This window comes from Ovis aries, chromosome 4 (genome assembly GCF_016772045.2).
Source record: "Ovis aries strain OAR_USU_Benz2616 breed Rambouillet chromosome 4, ARS-UI_Ramb_v3.0, whole genome shotgun sequence".
Classification (NCBI taxonomy): Eukaryota; Metazoa; Chordata; class Mammalia; order Artiodactyla; family Bovidae; genus Ovis; species Ovis aries.
Window position 1 is genome coordinate 64,513,998 of NC_056057.1, and position 14,461 is coordinate 64,528,458.

Genomic DNA, 14,461 nt, shown 5'->3' on the forward strand with positions numbered 1-14,461 from the left:
GACTTTCAATGGATCTCCTTTGAAGTAGGTATCAATAAAGCCATGAAACTCACCACTTTCTCTGAATTATTCTTCAAGATGATTTACAGACTCAGAGAGAAACTGGTCAACATTACCTACCTAAGGACATATATCCCAAGATGCTAGTTAACATGTGTGGAGACTCCAGGCAGAGAATCCTGGCTGTCCCCCTATGTCTCCCATTCTTTCTCAGTACTGAGCCCCCAATTTGTGTAGTGTGTATGGCTTATCAGCAATAAACACCATTTTTCCCAGCTTCTCTGAGATAGGAGTGATCCCATGACTGACTTGCAGGCAAAGAAATGGACATGGAAAATATCTTTACTTGGGATATATACCTCTTTCTTCCCTGTCTCCTTCTGATAGCTGGAATAGAAACAGAAATAATGCTGCTGGAGCGCCAGCAACCACATTGTCCCAGGAAAAGACCTTTAGGAGGAAACCTTTAGGGACATGGTAGAGCTAGAAGAGAGGAAGTTAGACTCTGATACCATGAAATGCAGTATGAACCCTGAGCTGATTACCTCTGACTTTCAGTGCATGTCTTGTTTCAGCCCTTGTTGGTGTTTTTTTTCCCCTTGTTATTTTCAACTAAATAGAAAATCTTCTGAAATAATTAGGCTCAAAGACAAAATGTCCAACAAAAAACTAAATATGTTAATTAATTAGTTAATATTTGTGTTGAATCACTTTCAGAAAAATGAGTAAATTTAGGATTTCAATCACCTGTGTAGTCCCTGTTTACACTTGCCTTATCAGTTGCCTTATCAGTTTTAGGAAATTTGGGGAAACTTAGGGCTCAGAGAATAAAGCGTCTGTCTGCAATGCAGGATACCCGGGTTCGATCCCTGGGTTGGGAAGATCCCCTGGAGAAGGAAATGGCAACCCACTCCAGTATTCTTGCCTGGAGAATCCCATGGACGGAGCAGCCTAGCGGGCTACAGTCCATGGGGTTGCAAAGAGTCGGACACGACTGAGCGACTTTACTTTTCACTTTCACTTATACTATTTTTTATTTGAAAAAGCAATCTTTAAATATTTGTACACTCATGTTCATAGCTGTATTAGTCACAATAGCCAAAAGGCAGCAGCGTCTCAATTGCTCATTAATAGATACATGGATAAGCAAAGTGTGGTGTTACATACAATGGAATATTACTTACACTGAGAAAGGAAGGAAATGCTGATACAGGCTACAACATAGATAAATCTTGAGGACATTATGCTAAGTGAAATAAGTCGGTTGCGAAAAGACAGATACTGTACGGTTCTAATTTATATGAGGTACCTAGAGTAGTAAAATTTATCAAGACAGAAAGACTGGCAGTTGTCAGGGGGCCAGGGGATGAGGGGAATGGAGAGTTATTGTTTAATGGTATAGAGTTTTAGTTTTGCAAGATGAAGAGAATTTTGGAGATAAGTTGCGCAACAATATGAATGTACTTAACACTAATGAACTGTATCCTTAAAGATGATCAAGATGATAAGCGTTATATGTATATTATGACAATTTTTAATGATTAAAAAAAAACTTTTACATTTTCTTCATCATTACCAAATTAACATAAATTTGGCCCCCAAAGTAGGAAATACAGATTAGCAAAGAAAGGAAAAGTTATGCTGTTTGATAACCTTATTACAGTGCCTGGCTCTGCACTAAGCAGTTTACGTAGATTACCTCATTCATTTCACCCAACAAGTTTCTGAACCCAGTGCTGTCTTTATTAGCCTCATTTCATATCTGAGTAAATTAAGTACAAAAGATTAAGTAAATTGTTCAAGGTCACACAACAGGGGGTTGGTTGAGCTAGAACCAAGATCCAGGTTGTCTGACTCTGGAAATTATGCTTCTGTGGGTTTTGCTGTTGTGAATATTTTTGTCTCTAATTATTCTTTGGCAGCATCATTTTAAATGATTATGTAATATTCTATTTTATGAAAGTGTCACAATTTTCTTCAACAGTCTCTCATCTAAATTGTTCCCTGATTTTACTACTCTAAGAGATGCTTCAGTGAACATACTTTTACTATTCATTTTCATTTCCTGGAGGATAAATTTATTAATTGGCAGAGCACAGGTATATGCATTAAGGCTTGTGATTCATAACTTTATACATTTTTAATCAAAGATTATTTTCCATTTTAGCCTTAAAATTTTTATATACCGGTCTGAAATACTTGCTCAAAAAGAAAGCCAGCTGTTAGGAGCTCTAAGCTAGTTCTGAGAATGATCTTTATAAAGTTTTGTAGATGCAGATGATATACAATTAATTTAAGTCTTGTTAGAAATGAAGCACATTCCATTGACTTTCTAGATTTCATTGATTATGTGGTGTAAATATTTATTTAGGGAAATCTTAAACAATAGTGACTTATTTGACTGCTCTGAGCTTCACGCATAATATCAACTGTCTGTGAGCTGGAAGATAATAATCAGTTTCCTCCAGGCTTTCCCTGGATCTCTTCCTATATGCAGTTTCTTTCAACTTGAATTCTCAGTGGCTTTTCTTTCCCTAAGCCACAGTTTCTAGTACCTCCCATCAGAAAGATAGTAATCATATTAATGAACAACTTCAGTGTGTCCCAGAAGGCAGCAAAATGAAAAATTCAAGTGCCCAAGATTTAACTCATCAAAACTTTCCCATCAACTCTAGCTTAATTTATAATAGTTTGCTACCAATGAGATTAGTTATTGGTCACTGCAGAATGAAGAAAGCTAATTTCACTAATGTGAGTAGCATTCAAAGGGAATTCTTTGAAACTAATTCAATCACTTAATATGTAGTCCTAGTTCTGCCACTTGACATTCTAATCATTGAGGCCAATTAATTAACTTTGTGAGGCTTGGTTTCCCCTATTTAATAAGAGGGTGAAATAGCATCACCTCTGCCTGCTTATCAGGGTTGGGTATGAGATCATTGCATAAAGTGCTACATAGAAAGGTAACTGAAAACTAGAGATTTTAGATATGGAAAAGCTGTCAGAAAACATCTAATTCTACTCTCTCAAACAAACATATGAATTCTTCATCTGAAGTTCAAATAAAGTAACTTGTCCAAAGTTGTGATGGATGTGAATTTTTTTTCCAGAAAAGCGAGTACCTTCTTTGGGAAATATTCCTCAAAATATATGGTTTAACTAAACTTTAAAATAATGATAATCACCCCCTCAAATCCCACCCACCCACAAACACACATACTTCCAGCAAACAGGAAGATCATGTGGTCAAGACTGGGCCAATTGTAATCTCTGTCTCTCTGACCACATTGTTTTGGTCCAAGGTTGAAAAAAATGATCCCAGCTCTTCTCCTGCATTTTTCAAACTTAAATTGCAGGAACAGTACCTTTTTATCTCTGCCTGAAGCCTGCAACCCGGTTGCCCTGAGCAGAAGCTGGCCACCGGAGATATTATTGGCAATAATTAGAGTACATAGTTAATACACTAATACCTAGGTAATACAGCATCTTCTATAAGCAGTCTCAACCTAAGGATTTGGGGCATTAGAGTGGGAACTACAAAGGAGGAAAGAAATACTAGCTTTGCTGAAGCCCTGAGTTCACGGGAAGTAGATAGCAGCAGCCTGTTTCCCTACCCTGGAGCCCACCCTTATCTTCACAATCCCATGTCAGTCTTTGCTATGTTAACCTAGCAATCAATCTTAAGGCCTACAAGTCAGTAAATGCACATTTTGGACAAATTCCAATGTGCGTACTTTGTTCCCATCAAAGTTTCCACACTTTCTTTCATTTTCTTCTTATTAAAGTTGCCATAATTTCTACTATTCTAATATGAGACATTCTTTTCTCTCAGGCATATAAGGCACTCATTTACATTTAACTATCTAAGTATATATATTTTATTTGTGTAAATAAGAAGGCATGGGGGGAGAACTCAATGCCTTTCTTGCATATTTTAATTGATGTTGGGGGAAAAAAATCAATTTCAAACAGCAGATCTCATGTCATTGTACTTCTCATCCCCAGTGAGGTGTATGATGGAAATGATTGCTGGACATTAGCTATTGCAATACTAACAGATGCCGTTCAATGCACCCTAGACAAAACAAAGAAGTAAATGACACTCTATTTATGGGTCAGTTTATTCTTTACTGCTATAAATAGCTTGTCCTTTGAGCATTATCATAGGTGTTTACTCTGTATCACATGCGAGTGTGTTACTTTTTGCCCTTCAACATCTGGAAACTCTGATAAGCGTAAGCATGAATGGACCTCCAGACTTGAGAGACAGGAGGAGGTGTTCCTTGGTTTTTCAGTGGGTCTCTGGGCCCACTCACTGCTCTATACATCCATACAGTCAATTCCCTAGATGGTAAAAGAGTCAGATTGAAAAACCTAAGTAAGTGGAAAGCTTAATTTTAATAAGTTTAACAAGTTTTTTTCCTATGTTAGTATCATCATTACTCTCCCTTAGAGTTTAGAAAATAATTCCTGTGGTGCTTAAATGTCTCTTTGGTTGAAGATGAAATCTATTAAAGTCACAGAGTTTCTAAAGATAAATACCTTATAATCCAGCCTGGGTAAAGGAATAGAACATTCTGGTAAGTTCATTGTTCTAGTTGAGAAAGTATTTTATTTTTGATAAAGCATTTTAGATGAAACATAGTTTACTGATTCTCAAAGCACTTGGAAACAATAAAATATAAGCAATGTGCAAATAAGTAAAATTTCATTTGGTTAGTCAAAAAGCTCATTGGCCAACCTAACATTTTGATGATTCAAAAGAACTTTAAGATCTTCAAATTCTTTTGAAACTCAAAGTGTGCTTGCTGGACCAGCAGCCTCCACATCACGTAAGAGCTTGTTAGAGATGCACAACCTGAGACCCCCATTCCAGGTTCACTGAGTCAAAATCTGCATTTCAACAAGGTCCCCAAGGGACTGACATGTACAGTAAAGTTTGAGAAGTGCTGTAGTACCACTGGATGGTCAGTTTAAACATCACTTTGGTAGTGTACATAGAGCATAAATGTGCTCAAATGTCGGTTCATTAATAAAAAATTTGAGTTGCTAAAACAAGGCAGGACACTGTTTTGTAGTTTAGTCCACATTATAAATTCATTCAGGTTGGCTTGGATAAATAGACATAATTTACAAATGGACAAAGATTTAGGTTGTGTTGATAAAGTCCTTACTCACTTATGTGAGAATTTCTGCTCTAGCATCTTCATTTGAAGAGTTCAGGTTTTCAAATCTCAAGGTAAGCACCATTTGCCGTGTGCAAACAGAAACTTTTGTGACTGTTGATCCTGTTTGTTCAACTGAGTTGTGTGCGCTTTTATACTTGGGAAAGATGAAAAAATAATTTGTCAGCTAGCATGTTATAACACATATGGACTTTGGAATGGGAGTGGCACGGGTCATAATCAATTTTGTATGGGATCCCTTAACTTGCCTTGAAAGTGGCATAATACTAGTGATGCCATCTTTTGTTGGGATAAAGTGCAATTTCACGTGCCAAGCCACTAACCAGTGCCCGGCATGTGGCGCTACATCAAAGTGACATTTCTACATTTCCATGTGGGAAGCTCCCTCTGATTTTATCTTTTATATTGCCCCCTTAGGGAAATAATGTTTAGAAATATCTCCTAGAATTTTTATGTCTAGGGATAAAATCACTTAAAACCTGTAGGAGAAAGGAGCTAATAAAGGCTTATGGTTACCCTTCCAGCGCACAACCAGCTCCCTGCCGCCCAGGAGCCTTCAGGGCTGCGCGCCCTGCCTCGCAGGCCCTGTAGGTGGCAGCACTGAGGCTACCAGCGAGCGCAACCCTGGATGCTGCATTTAAGGTGGCCGCTGCGACCCTGACTGAGGTTAAGCCCCCGTCTTCTGTTCGAAAGGACAAGGAGTTTGCTCCCACGCATGTATAAACTGTTCTTCCCAGTACCTGTCAGAGTTTCCTTTTCCCTTCCAGCCTAACTTCTCTGCATGCGTTTACATTTGTAAGGTTTCTCTTTTACGGGGCAGTCTGAACTTAAACTCAGAAAACTGGCCTTTCAGGACCTAGCTCTCTGACCAATTCCTTTTGATTCACATCTAAATGTTTTCCAATGGTCTTTTGAGACTTGCTTCTTCCTCTTCCTGGCCACTCCTGTCCCATCTCCGCCCAGGTTTTGCAAATAATAATGCTTGTAAAACACATATAGGAAATGCTTTGCACAGCCTGTTAAGTACCTTTCCTCGCTGAGTCCTTAAAACTAGTCGGTGTCTGAAACACACTCCAAGTCAGGCTGTAAACCAGCATTCAGACCCAGGCAGCCTGGTTCTCAAACGGGTGCTTATAACATCACACTGAGCTGCCTCTTAAGAGAAGGCCATAAAAGAAATTTTCAAAGCCATCAGATAATTGCCTGCAAATTGAAGAGATCTCAGGAAAGAAATGTCTGTACTCTTGGAGAGCTCCCCAAATACAGATAATAACTCTTCTGGCCCACAAATAGGCAAGCTAATGGGCTCAGTAATGGCCTAATTTAGGCTTTCACCAAGGCAGTAGGAAGATGAGAGGGGTCAGACCTGGCAGCAAAACAGGGAGTCCCATTTAGAAATGCATGTGCAAAGAAGAGTTTCCTCTCTTTGGTCTTGAGAAAAGCCACACCCAGTTCATTTAATGTCAGGTCCTCACCTTTAGGGTTGGCTTTATGTCACCTCTCATTATTCTGTTTTCCCAAGGGAGAGCTAAAGCAGAGGTGGTATGTGCTCAGTCGTGTCTGAATCTTTGTGACCCCATGGATCGTAACCCACCAGGCTCCACTCTGTCCATGGAAGTGTCAGGCGAGTGTATACTCCTCGGTTCTGTCTCTTCACAACAAAGATCTGGAGTGACAGACATTAAAGCCCTCAGCGTATCACAGCTCTCGGGTCTTGGACAGACCATGGTATAGTGCTCAGGTCTCGAACGGACCATGTTATAGCTCTTAGACAAATCAGTGTTACTGCTCCATGTTACAGCTCTATTTTATTTCGATAACAACAGGAAAATCCATCCTCGAGGCGTGAGGGCATGGCCACCGAAAGATGCAAAGAGAAGAGCGCCCCAGCGCGTGGGGGGCGGGGGCGGAGAGCGAGAGACCCCCCAGCCCTTTGGCTCCTCTTTTTATATGTCTCCCCACCCCCCGTGCCTGCCCTATGTAAACTGGGCCAGCCAGGAGTGTTGTTTGTTCTACCTGAGGTCCTCCCGCTGGTCCTTGGACCTTCCTTTGTTCTGTTTTCGCGGGCTTTCCTCTTCCTTATCTTTTAGCCACTGCCATTCTGGACTGCTTTTCCCTATTCTAACTACCTAACCGGAGGATTCTCCAGGCAAGAATACTGGAGTGGGTTGCCATTTCCTCTTCCAGGGGATCTTCCTGACCCAGGGATTGCACCGGCATCTCCTGTGTCTCCTCTATTGGCAGGCGTAGTCTTTACCACTACGCCACCAGGGAAGACCCAGAGGTAGTAGAGTTAAATACTTTCTTTTGTGGTCTTTGGAATCCAACAGACCTGAGTTAAAGTTTTTCTTTCTGTATTTACTTTAGGACTTTAACTTAGCCCATGATAAACCTCACTTCCTTGTCTGTAAAATGGATCTCTTGATAGCACCTGCCTCAGAGTGACACAAAATATTCCAGGCAGAGCTGTTTGCACTTATTAAGTACCTGGCACTCAGTAAGGGCTTCACCTGAGTTTTTGCAGTAACACTCCCAAATTGCTTCCGTTTCCATCTTCTATCTGGTCTAGTCAGAGAGATACACTCCCTCAACTCCTGCTAGATTCATTGCCCTGAACTGAGCAACAGCATGTCATTCCTCTTCCCACCAACCCTCACCAGCTTCCACAGCTCAGCAGAGAGCATTGGAACTTTCCCCTGACGACTGCTTTGCTGTGCATCCCTCTCTGACTAGTACTGCTAGTGTCCTTCTCACACCCAGGGCGTCAGCTGTGCTCAAATGCGGGCTGCAGCCCATACCCACTCCCATCATTTTCTGCTTCTCGCACTTTTGCTGTTTCCTCTGGCTAGTCTTGAGCTGTCCAGTACTGTAGCCACTGGCCATATGTGCCTACTTAACATTCATTAAAGTTAAATTGAAAATTCTCTCCTCAATCTCACCAGTCACACTCCAAGTGCTCAGGAGCTACCATCTCAGACAGCACAGATTAGAGTATATTTCCATCATTGCAGAAGGTTTAATGAGACCCCGCCAGCCTAGAGGGCGGGTCTAAATCCTAACCATCCTTGGGGACTAGCCCAAATGTCACTGACGCCACAAAGCCACTTCTGAGCCTCCCCAGCTGCAAGTTATCTCTCCCAAAGCAGCAGAGACCCTGCTACCCATGACTCACCCGGCCGCCTGGTTCCCACTGAGACATCCAGTGTCCCTGGCCACATGTCACTGCAAGCGGCTCTTTGCTTTCTGAGCCACGTGTGGTAGACAGCGAGGCACAGAGGCTGGAAGCTCCAGGGGACTGAAATATAATCTTATGGGTCTTACATGAGTTTGGCTCCCAGTTTGGGGTACATTACAAACATTATCTTACTTGACGCCCTTCAACTTTAATGAGTAGATATGATTGTCTCTATGCTACAGATGAGAAAACTGAAATATACTCTGTTTAGGTAACTCATCCAAGATCACATATCAGGAATTAATCAAACCACATGCAGAATCCAGAGCTTGTGACTCAGTGTTGGAGCTTGTTCCATACACAAGCTGCCTGCCCTCAACCCTTCATTGCTTTCAAGCTGAATTGAATGATTTCAGGCAGAATTGGGGGAGGGAGATGAGAGGGATGGATGTCCCTGAACAAAGGACAAGGCTATTGTGAGTAGACCTGCCTTTCATTCCTATAAACCTGTTATCTCATTGTCTTCTGGTTTTCTTACCTCTCTAAGGTCCCAGAAAAGAAAGAATAAGTCATATTGTGAGTGCGAGCGTTTGTGTGTGTGTATGTGTGTGTGTGTGTGTAGTCTTAGCAGGAAACAGAGTACAGGAAAAGAAGTTAGGAGGTGTGAAAATATAGTGAAAAGACAAAATGAAAACCTTTCAATGTCTCTTCATTAATGTCTGAAACCATTTTGCAGTGTTAGATCAAACCATAAGAAATTGCTACATTGATAAGCAAAAAATGGTTGAATATTGGCAATTTCTTATATTCAGCTGAATAAATTTTATAATTATTGATTATTTTATCAATCTTGCTATCAATTATTCTATCAATTTTCATCAGTTAGAAACAATGGCTATTTTAGGGGCCCAGCCTTGAATTTAGCACAATCCAAGGATGAATGCTTTCACATGCCTGTCAGACACCTGGGACCCAGAAATGATCCTCTCTGCCTGAAAGCCTATCGAACTTGTAAATGGGGAAGACAGGCCACACACTCAAGCCAACTCCATGGACTCTGTAAATGATCCGAGTAGAGATATAAAATCCCCTCCTAAGAGGCTGCCCCCAGGTAGCTCCCTGGAGAGAACATTGACACATCTAAGGAAAGAATGTGAAGATCTAAAGAGAAGGAGTGGGGCTTAGAAAAGGAGAATCTCACCAGGAGCCAGAAATGTGGGGACACAGCTTTGTTGGGGCTGACTGCCTTGCAGAGATATCTCCCCTGTTTGAGATAAAGAAACCAGGCTAACTGCCATGAAGATAGTACAACTCAGCTTCCTTGCAACTTTCCTTGTTGATTTTTCTGCAGGAGGAATGCCTTGCACTCTGCTAGCCATCCCTGGAAATGCAACAGTTCCATTAGCTTTGCACAGAAATAAAGGTGATCCACGCTCCAGGCTCCCATTTCTGGAGCAGGCTGCATCCTTCTCTAGACAATATCTGAATCGGAATGGTCAAAGTGAAAGTCGGTTCTACTTGAGCAAGAACTTGGTGTAGGACCAGAAAGTTAAATTATGAGAATATTTACTTAAAGGGGGAGAAACCTATAATTCCAAATGTGTTTGGCTGAATTCTTTAGTCTGTTCCAGAGTCAAGTACCTCGGGACATTTCACTTTCTGTGAAACTGATGTCCATAGTTGAATGGACACATTTAAACAATCACACCACAAGCCAAACTACTTTGAAATGTTAGCAGCCTTATCAAACACAAAAATGGAAGTGAAGAAAATTTACCTTTGTAAATATGAGTGGCCACGTGTCCTCCTATACAAATGGTTTACTTCTGACCCACAAAAAACTGTTCACTTTAAGATTTAAATGTACACAGAAATTTTTAAATAGTATATGATATTTATTTTAGTTATCTTTAAGAAAAGACTTTGAAGTCTTATAAGAAAGATCTCCATAAATTCAAATGCATTTGTTTAGTGATAAATTGTCCTTGAAATGCTGAACTAATGTTTCTGCTCATTTCATTTAATATTTTTTAATCCTTTGTGGCCAAATCATCTCATCTTTAGAACTACCCAAAAATCTAGAGATAGCCTTAGGTCCATTTTAAAATTTAAGATGTCAAGATGGACCTGTAATGAAAATATGCAAAAGATTTCATTTTTTCCCCCCAGGAAATGTTTAAATAAAACAGTTGAGTGGCTTGCATTTCTTACAATTCCTGATTCTGAAAAACAAAACGAACAAAAAAAAACCCTGAAAATGCAATATTTAAAGTCTGGTTAATATTCAAAAATATCCTTTGAATAACACAATCCTCCTTTGAATAACACAATCCTCCTTTGAAAGGTGGAGAAAATAAAACCAACGACAGGAGCTGACCAACCAGCAATGCCTCGGTGGATTCTAGCAGGGATCACTGTCATTAGCTAAAATTACCTGATGGCATCTGGAGTCCTGGGGCCTGGCCTCCACCCCCGACTGTGCCTTAATTCCATTCTCACTTTCTCTCAGGTGCCTCTCAGGCTGGACCACATCTGCAAACCATTAAACCAGAGATTGGTGCTGCTGGTCAGGCAGTGGATAACAGTGATGATGGACCAGAAATGACCTTATCTCTTTCAGAAGCAGCAATCCCTCTTTACCTGGCTCCAGGATGTTCCCAGTCTCACCATCCAGTGCTGTCTTCAGAGTTTATAATCTATTATAACCTGTTCAAAGGATAGGGAGAGTATTTTAGGTATCTTTTCGTCTTACTGCTCTAAAACTGAGGCTATCATATAGTTAGTTACTTTAGTCGCTCAGTCGTGACTGACTCTTCACAAACCTATGGACTGCTGCATGCCAGGCTTCCTCAAGCTTGCTCAAACTCATGTCCATCGAGTCAGTGATGCCATCCTACCATCTCATCCTCTGTCATCCCCTTCTCCTCCTGCCTTCAACCTTTCCCAGCATCAAGATCTCTTCCAATGAGTCAGTTCTTCACAACAGGTGGCCAAAGTATTTGAGTTTCAGCATCAGTCCTTCCAATGAATATTCAGGACTGATTTCCTTTAGGATTGACTGGATGGATCTCCTTGTAGTCCAAGGGACTCTCAAGAGCCTTCTCCAACACCACAGTTCAAAAGCATAAGTTCTTCGGTGCTCAGCTTTCTTTATAGTCCAACTCTCACATCCAGACATGACTACTGGAAAAACCATAGCTTTGACTAGACGGACCTTTGTTGGCAAAGTAATGTCTCTGCTTTTCAATACACTGTCTGGTTTGGTCATAGCTTTTCTTGCAAGGAGCAAGCGTCTTTTAATTTCATGGCTGCAGTCACCATCTGCAGTGATTTTGGAGCCCAAGAAAATGTAAGTCTGTCACTGTTTCCATTGTTTCCCCACCTATTTGCCATGAAGTGGTGGGACCAGATGCCATGATCTTAGTTTTCTGAATGTTGAGTTTTAAGCCAACTTTGTCACCCTCCTCTTTCACTTTCATCAAGAGGCTCTTTAGTTCTTCACTTTCTGCCATCATATCTGAAGTTATTGCTATTTCTCCCAGAAATCTTGATTCCAGCTTGCGCTTCATCCAGCCTGGCATTTTGCATGATATACTTTGTATATAAGTTAAATAAGCAGGGTGACAATATGTAACCTTTATGTACTCCTTTCCTGATTTGGAACCAGTCTGTTGTTCCATGTCCAGTTCTAACTGTTGCTTCTTGACCTACGTAGAGATTTCTCAGGAGGCAGGTCAGGTGGTCTGGTATTCCCATCTCTTGAAGAATTTTCCAGTTTGTTGTGATCCACACAGTCAAAGGCTTTGGCGTAGTCAATAAAGCAGAAATAGATGTTTTTCCGTTACTCTTCTGCTTTTTTGATGATCCAACGGATGCTGGCAATTTGATCTCTGGTTCCTCTGCCTTTTCTAAATCCAACTTGAACATCTGGAAGTTCACAGGTCACGTATTGCTGAAGCCTGGCTTGGAGAATTTTGAGCATTACTTTGCTAGTGTGTGAGATGAGTGCAATTGTGAGGTAGTTTGAGCATTCTTTGCAATTGCTTTTCTTTGAGATTGGGATGAAAACACCATTTCCAGTCCTGTGGCCCCTGCTGAGTTTTCCAAATTTGCTGGCATATTGAGTGCAGCACTTTCACAGCATCTTCTTCTAGGATTTGAAAGAGCTCAACTGGAATTCCATCACCTCCACTAGCATTGTTCGTAGTGATGCTTCCTAAGGCCACTTGACTTCACATTCCAGGATGTCTGGCTTTAGGTGAGTGATCACACCATCGTGGTTATCTGGATCATGAAGGCTGTCACATAATCCAATACAAAACAAAAGTGGATTATTCTGAAGCCTAAATATCCGTAGACCTCAGGCAGAATGGATACTCTTTAACTATTCCAGCTTTATGGCTATTTAAAGAGATATTAGGTGGTTAAAGTTCACTAAGTAAACAAACCTGCTAAGGATCTGTTTTCATTGGATGCAAAAAACATATACAGATGTGAAAAAATGAGTAGGACCAGCATCACATGGGTGCAATCCATTCAGTGACACAGATCACTGAGCTCAGAAGGGCCCATTCTCAGTTCAATGCTCTGCTATCTCAGTCTTGAAATTCTTAATCATTTTGAATAAGGGGCCACTCTGCATGTTCATTTTGCACCAGGCTCTGAAAATTATATATCTGTTGCTGAAAATGAGAATCCACACTTGATTCTTAGGGGCCTTCTAAATCAACAATCAGAAGAATGTCTAGGTCCTATTATTCTGGCATTCTCTAACTTGAGCTGGATTCTTACTTCAGCCTTTCATCAAACCCAAACACAGTGCACAGTGACAATGTTTCCAAACAGAATTATTAATGCTGTAGTAGATGCACATAGTCATCCTCATTAAAATAAAATATGAACCAGCAGCCAAATAAGTTGTTTCTGCGGTCCATGGTCAATTCAGCCTCATACTTGAGGGTCTACTATACAACAGCTGCTGTTTGGGGCACTGGAGATAGCAATCAACCAAAGAGCAATCTCTCCTTTCAGCTGGCGGAGATCCTAGTTAGGAGAAATAGACCCTAAATGTAAATAAATAAGCCAATTGCTGGAACTCCCCTGGTGGTTCAATGATTAAGACTCTGCTCCCAATGCAGGGGGCCCAGGTTCCATCCCTGCTCAGGGAACTAACTAGATCCTGCATATCACAACTAAGACCTAGTGCAGCCAAATTTAAAAAAAAAAAAAAAAAATCAATTGTATGTTAGAAGGTAATCAACTGTAATATAAAACAAGTCAGAAAGGAGGCACTGGGGATGTTTTAAATAGGATGATTAGGGAAGATCTCAATGAGAAGGGGACATTTGAATCAAGGTTTGAAGGAGATAAAGGCACAAGTCATGCATTCTCTGGCCAAGAAACAAAATGCAGAGGTTCTAGGGCAGATGTGTGCTGTTTGAGGAATAGCAAAAAAAAAAAAAAAAAAGGAGAGAAGGGGAGAAAGAAGAGGAAAAGATGAAGGCAAAGAGGTAATAGGAGTCCAGTCTTGCATAGACTCGCAGGTCACTATAAAAGACTTTACTCTGAGTAAGAAAGGAAGCTATTGAAGCTTCTGGAGCCTGGGAGTAACACAACAAGATTGAACAGGATTGTTCTGGCTGCTGTGTGGAGGGGGAAAAGGCATCAATTTGGGATGAAACCAGGAGACCAGATAGGAGTGTGTTGCAATCATGCAAATGGAGGCGATCATAGCTTGGACCAAGTGATAAGCAGTGGAGGTGATGAGAAGTGGTCAGATTTTGGCTTTAGTAGGAAAACAGAGTTGGTAGGATTTGCTGAAGAGGAACCACAAACAATAACTACAAAAAAAATAACAATATCTTAGACCTTAGAATTTTTCAACTAGCCTAACTAGCCAACTTGGCTATCAATATTATCTCAATCCAGCTTCACAGCAACCTTGGGTGAGAATTAGTATCTCTATCCTGCAGATAAGGAAACGGGGACTCAGAGGATTTAGACAACTTGATAAAGTCACTAGCCAGTAAGTAGAGAAGACATCGATCTATTAGCTCTAAAATTCTCCCATTATGCCATGCTGGATGTATGCTAGATTCCA